Raw genomic sequence first — 6,604 nt, forward strand, 5'->3', positions numbered from 1 at the left:
CACTTGGTCCAGGTGAATGATCTTTCTAATGTGTAGTTGAATTCTGTTGGCCAAGATTTTGTTGAGTATTTTTGCATCTATGTTCATCAGGGAGATAGGTCTATAGTTTTCTTTCTCTGTTGTATCTTTTCTGGTTTTAGGAATTAAGGTGATATTGTCTTCATAGAAAGAATTTGTGAGGATTCCCTCCTTTTCAGCTATTTTGAATAATTTGAGAAGGACTGAGATTAGCTCTTTAAATATCTGGTAGAATTCAGCAGTGAAGCCACCCGGTCCTGGGATCTTCTTTTTTGGTAGCATGTTTATTACTGATTCAATTTCAGTCATGGTTATGGGTCTGTTTAGGTTTTCTATGTATCCATGATTCAGTTTAAGTAGATTGTATCTGTCCAGGAATCTATCCATTTCTTCTACATTTCCCAATTTGTTGGCATACATCTCTTTGTAGTTGTTTCTGATGATTCTTTTTATTTATGTTGTGTCTGTCCTTACATTTTCATTGCCATCTTTAATTTTACTGATTTGAATCTTCTCTCTCCTAAGTGCATATAAATTTATAATAGTAACGTCTTTGTGTTGAATTGATCCTTTAACATTATATATCGTCCTTTTTTGTCTCTTTTAATAGCCTTTGTGTTAAAGTCTATTTTGTCTGATATTAGGATGGCCACACCAGCTCTTTTTTGGCTTCTGTTAGCTTGGAATATCTTTATACATCCTTTCAATTTCAGTTTGCATGCATTTTTGCTGGTGTGGTGTGTTTCCTGAAGGCAACAGATGGATGGGTTTTCTTTTTTAATCCATTCAGCTAGTCTGTGTCTTTTAATTGTAGAGTCGAGACCATTTACATTCAGTGCGACTATTGTTAAATACTGTCATTTTCCTGCCATGTTTCTTTAAGTAGAGCTGTTTATGTATTTTGGATTTTGTTTGTATTTTAGCTGGTTCATTTTCTGTGTTCATCTTCTTTTGTAGTGAAGTTCCTATTTCTGTGTTTCTGAGTTCTGCACAGCCTTGAGCCATTGTTGTAGGGCTGGTTGTGAAGACACAGATTTTTTTTCAATTTCTGTTTGTTGTGGAAAATCCTTATTTCCCCTTCTTTCATAAGTGATAGCTTTGCAGGGTATGGTATTCTGGGTTGACAGTGTTTTTCTTTTAAAATTTGGAATATATCATGCCATTGCTTCCTTGCCTGTAAGGTTTGCAATGAGAAGACCAGGTTGAGTCTGATTGGATTACGTCTGAATATGATTTGTCGTTGCTCTCTGGCAAATTTTAAGATTTGTTCTTTGTGTTTCACTGAGCTGAGTGTTGCCACAATGTGTCATGGTGAATTTCTTTTCTGGTCATGTCTGTTAGGAGTTCTGTGTATTTCTTGTGTTTGGACCTCTCTTTCAATCTGCCTATTGTGGAAGCTTTCTGATATTATTTCATTAAGAAGGCCTTCTAATCCATTCTCTCTTTCCAAACCCTCATGGACTCCTGTTATCCACACGTTACAACACTTGATAGAACCTCATAAATCTCCAACTGTGATTTTTAATTTTCTATTTTCTTCTTCTTGTGTTTGGTCTGACTGTATTATTTCTTGAATTTTGTCTTCAAGTTCTGATTTTGCTCTTCTATTTCATCTGTTTGATTTCTGAGAGATTCCATGGCACTTTTTATTTGGTCAATTGAATTTTTCATTTCCAGTATTTCATTCTAGCTTCTCTTTAGACTCTCTATTTCCTGGGTGTGCTTTTCATTCAGATCTTGAATCTGTTTCTGATTGCTTCTAATTCATCTGATTATTAATTTTCTGAATTTTTTTCTGGAATGACTTCAATTTCTTCTTCTTCAGCATTTTTATTGAAAGTTTATGTTGCTCCATTGTCGAGTTCATAGGTTTTTTCATTTTCTTATTCAGGATTTTTTTTCTTTGTTCTTCAGCATTTTTGTTTGGTTTCTGTTTGGTTTAATTTTTAAATGGATTTCCCTCTGCTATGGGCTGCTATGGGTCTGTGCCATTTCCAGTGTAAGCAAGTAGCTCCACCTCTAGATCTTTGTTTATTTCTGGTAGCTGAAGGAGCTGGGTACTTAAGGAGGCAGGTACCCAGGCTTTGATGTACTAAGCCCTGCCCACTGTTTGCTGGCCTCCTTGTTCCTCTGTTTGCCTGAAATTGTCTGGGCCTCCGTTGTTCAGCCTTCCCTGTCACTGTGCCCCCTGCATGATGAGGGGGGAGCCACTCTGAACCATTGTGATCATTGATCCCAGGTGGGGTTTCCCCCACAACAGATATTTGTGTGCAGGAGTTGAAAGCACAGCCCACTGGCCTGTGCTCCAGAATGTAAACAAACAAGATGGCTGCTCTCCACCCACTGCAGCTCCACTTGTGGGTGGCACCGAGGGATCGTGGCATGTTCAACCTGTCTGCTCATCCTCCAGAATTGTGCCCTCTTCCCCTTTATAGCACCAAGTGCTGTTCACTTTGTTTCCCCACTCATTTGTGTCTGCATCTCCATGGGCTTGCACCCTCTCACTTGTTTCCCCCAGGGTGTGGTGGCAGTTGCCCTCTCACTGGTTCTCCCCTCCATTCTCTTTCTGCAGTTCAGGCACCTCTATCTTCTCCAGAGTGGTCCCTGGAACATTCTGGCAAACTTCCGGGCCACTCTGTGCCAACTTTTCATGGTTCCATCACATGATTGCATCCCCTCTATTCATAAATCTTTCTCTGCATGACTCAGAACATCCTGCTGCTATACCACCATCTTCCCAATCTCCCTGTGTCCTTAACAATAGTAAATATTGCTCTCTTGAAACATCTGGGGCTTTCAGTTTATTTATTTATTATCTGGTTTCTTCTATCATAATTAAAATCCAATGTCTTTATAAGTTTTTGCTGTTTGTTTCTGGATATTATTGATGCTTTTATGAATGTAATTGTTTCTTTATTTAAATTTCATATTGTTAGTTACTGGTATACAATGGTAGAATTTAATTCCTTGTGTTCATTTGATGTTTTATGATAGTGGTGAATTATTACATTACTGAATTTTAATATATTCTTTAATATATGTTATGTGCAAATACATCCAGTTATTATTTTCCAGTAAGAAAAATTTGATTTCATTTTCTTGAGCAATTTCTCCAGTTAGTATTTCAGTACACTACTAACTAGATTGGTAAAAATTGGAATTCGATTTGTGTTTCTTAAGTTATATATTAAGCCTCCATTCTTTCATTATTGGATATGATGTTGGCTGTAGATTTTCATAGAAGATTGCAAAAGATCTCACAAGGTTCCTTCTATGAGTGATTTCTTGGACTATTATAACTAATAGCTATTAGGTTTTTCTAATGGTTTTCTTTGACTATTAAAATTATTATTTGCTCCTTCAGTTATGTAACTTTGTGTATTAACTGAATTGGTTTTATAATATCCTGTCTACATGAAATTTGAAAAAATCCCCAAACGTTTGATCATTATGGTGTATAATTTTATCTTTATGGGATCATCTTGTCAGTGTTTCAAAAATTCCTGTGTCTGTGTTCATGTTAGATATTGCTCCATATTCTTCATGATTTTTAATGCTTTTCAAAGAAATATTTATTTATATATTTGAAAGGCAAGTTTAGAAGGAGAGAGGGAGGGAAGCAGGGAAATCATCCATCATCTGACTCATTCCCCAAATGCTTGCATTGCTCTGCGGTGGGACAGCAGTCCAAAGTAAAGAGCCTGGATTTCCATTGATGTCTAATATATTTATTGCATGAACCCAAGTCCTTGAGACAGCATTTATTACTTTCTGGGTACATGTGCAAGAAGCTGGAACAGAATTCAAGTAACTAGAACTTGAACCAACATGTCGATATGGGATACTGATATGATATCAAAAGCTGCAGTTTACCTGGTTGCACAATTAGGTGACATTTGAAGTTTTGTCCTGCTTTGGTATAATGGTAATATTGAGCTAATAAAATGCATTTGCATGTCTAAGCTTTTCTATTTCTAAAAATATTTTGTAAAAATGGCTATAAGTTATTTATTAATTGTTATTAAGATTCAACAATTAAAACATTTGACTTTGGAAAATTGTTTGTGTTATCATTTCAAAAACTTGGGCAAATATAAAATGAGATTCAAATACTAATAAATGAGTGCTTTCTACAGTTATTTTATAATATAGAATATTGGGGCATTTCAAATGAAGAAAAATTTTACAGGATTCTCATGTATGTGCCAAAATAACCATGCCATCTGTTTTACATGTGCAGTGTTGATATTTGTGCTTTTTGGAAAAAAATCCATTCTAAAAATGTAATGTAGACAGGTAAAATGCCCAGAAAATAACAAAAATCTTCAAAATGGCATATAGACTTGCAAGGGGTAAACGAGAACTTCCAAGATATGGGAGAACCAAGGGAATGATTCAGAGAAGTGATCAACCAAGAAGCCAATGCCCCATCCAGATATGGACAACCAGAGGACGTCAAACTCTCTTGCATTGTGCAATATTGCCACAGTGGGATAAACAAGAGATGAAGTGACTAAAGGATCTGAGTTGTGACATACTCATGCAGCAGAATCAAAATATACTTTATTTTACACTCAGGGAATAAGATACCAGAATTTGTGCCTTAACATCTTTAAAATATTTGTCAATACATTGAGAAAGCAGGAAACTAAAATAATAAGAAAAGTTAAACAAACTATATACTTGTTAAGACATAAATGGAAAAGTTCCAATGAGAATGTGAACAAGTGAAAATATTATGAATAAAGTTAGTATAAAACATAGATGAAAACTGCACAGGGCTACTGAGAGGACTGGTGAGCAGGGATACTTAGAACAATGAATCTGGTCAAATATAGAGCAGAGACACAAAGCAATAGCAAGTATGTGTATGATTACATAAACATGAAGGTTAACATGACAAGGACTGAAATATCCAAATATTTCCCTAGAACATTAGAAAAACACAAAAGCACAATGATCAAACAATGGGTGATTTAAAATACTCTAAGTTTACAAATTCTTGAATTATAAAATGCATTATATCAACAAGAAAAAAGTATATTTATAAAGAAATTATAATCACATTTAATAATATCAAGGGAGACAAAACATTTAAACAGTGAGATAAAAATAAAGATCCCTCACAGAGGTGGGTAAAATTTACTCAACGACTTGTATGGAGCCATAAATCAGAGATATAAACTTAGCCATGCCAAAAGCAATTATCTGAACTAGAGTTGGATTCCCTACCTAAGACACAGTTACTGCAACAAGATAAATGAAACATTTTCAAAAATACTAACAGAGATGTGATTACCAATAGGAGCTTTTAAAGCCTACAGTAAATAAATGAAATAAGAGGATACATGATATGCATCAAACTATGATTCACATTGAAGTAATAAACTACATAATCTTTGAAGCATCAAATTTAGAAAGCATTTTGATACAATAAAATGATCGCACATTTTAATCTGATGGAAAGTATCATTTTGCTCTTAAAACTGTACATATGAAATATATTAAAATTTTCCCCTTATATAAATAAATATGTAATCTTACTATATAATAATTTAAATGCTGTTAGAACAATATATTTTTTCCAAAAATATACCCTATCACAATATTAGTAAGCATTAAAGGCTCTTCTGCTGCATATTTATCAGGATTGAGAAGCAAAATAGGACTAACTGTGGCATAAGCATTAAGTACAAACTTCTGAATACTCAGAAAAGCTCTGGTTTATGTGAATCACCCTGGGCTGAGATAGGATGATGAGGTTAAGGCACTAGGTGATCACCAAGGCACTCACCAGCAGCAGGATGGTCTGGGCGGCCCTTTTATCTGGGGAGGTCATTTGGCAGAGGCTGGTGCTGCAAAGGTTCTGGAATCTCTGATGCCTGGACAAATGAATCACCAGGTGCCCACTAGAGAGCAGCATGACTCCTATAAGGAAGACAGCCCTGGACATTGTCATCATTAAGTGTAGCCTCCCAATGACGGAATCAAAGGGAGAGAAAGAGCAGTATTCACTGATTTGGAGATCATTTTGGTTACATTGGAATTGGTCACAACGTGAGGCATTATGTTTCTACTTAAAGACAAATTAAATACAAAATAAAGATTAAAATGTAGATAATGTAATTTGTCAATTTATGTTTCTATCTCACTATATAGAAGGTGATCAGGCTGATGGTGACAATCTGGATGATGCTCAGGAGACAGGTGATACAGATGGGGCACCCCACCCCATCACACTGCTTACGTAGAACAAGGCCTTACACATGAGTTCATTCCAGTTCACTCTACAAGGTCCATAAAAATGGCAAAGATGGTGCTGTGAGGAGCTTCACTTCATGGACGAGGCCCAAGAGAGAGTTGATCAGTTTGGTGGGCTTTGACCTGGGATCCTGGTGCAGTGTGAAAATGTGAAAGAGCAAGAGGAAGTCACTGGCTGAAATTCCAATGCCATGTTGGAATAAAAACAATCTATCAATGATAATTAAGTGGAAAATATGTTCATTTCAGTCAGGAAATATATTTACCCATAAAAATGAATCAAACACCACATCACCAATGTTTGTTATCATATTTATGTTAACCA

The sequence above is a fragment of the Oryctolagus cuniculus genome, chromosome 19, assembly GCF_051225735.1.
Source record: "Oryctolagus cuniculus isolate XC-2025 breed Fujian yellow rabbit chromosome 19, ASM5122573v1, whole genome shotgun sequence".
NCBI classification, from domain to species: Eukaryota; Metazoa; Chordata; class Mammalia; order Lagomorpha; family Leporidae; genus Oryctolagus; species Oryctolagus cuniculus.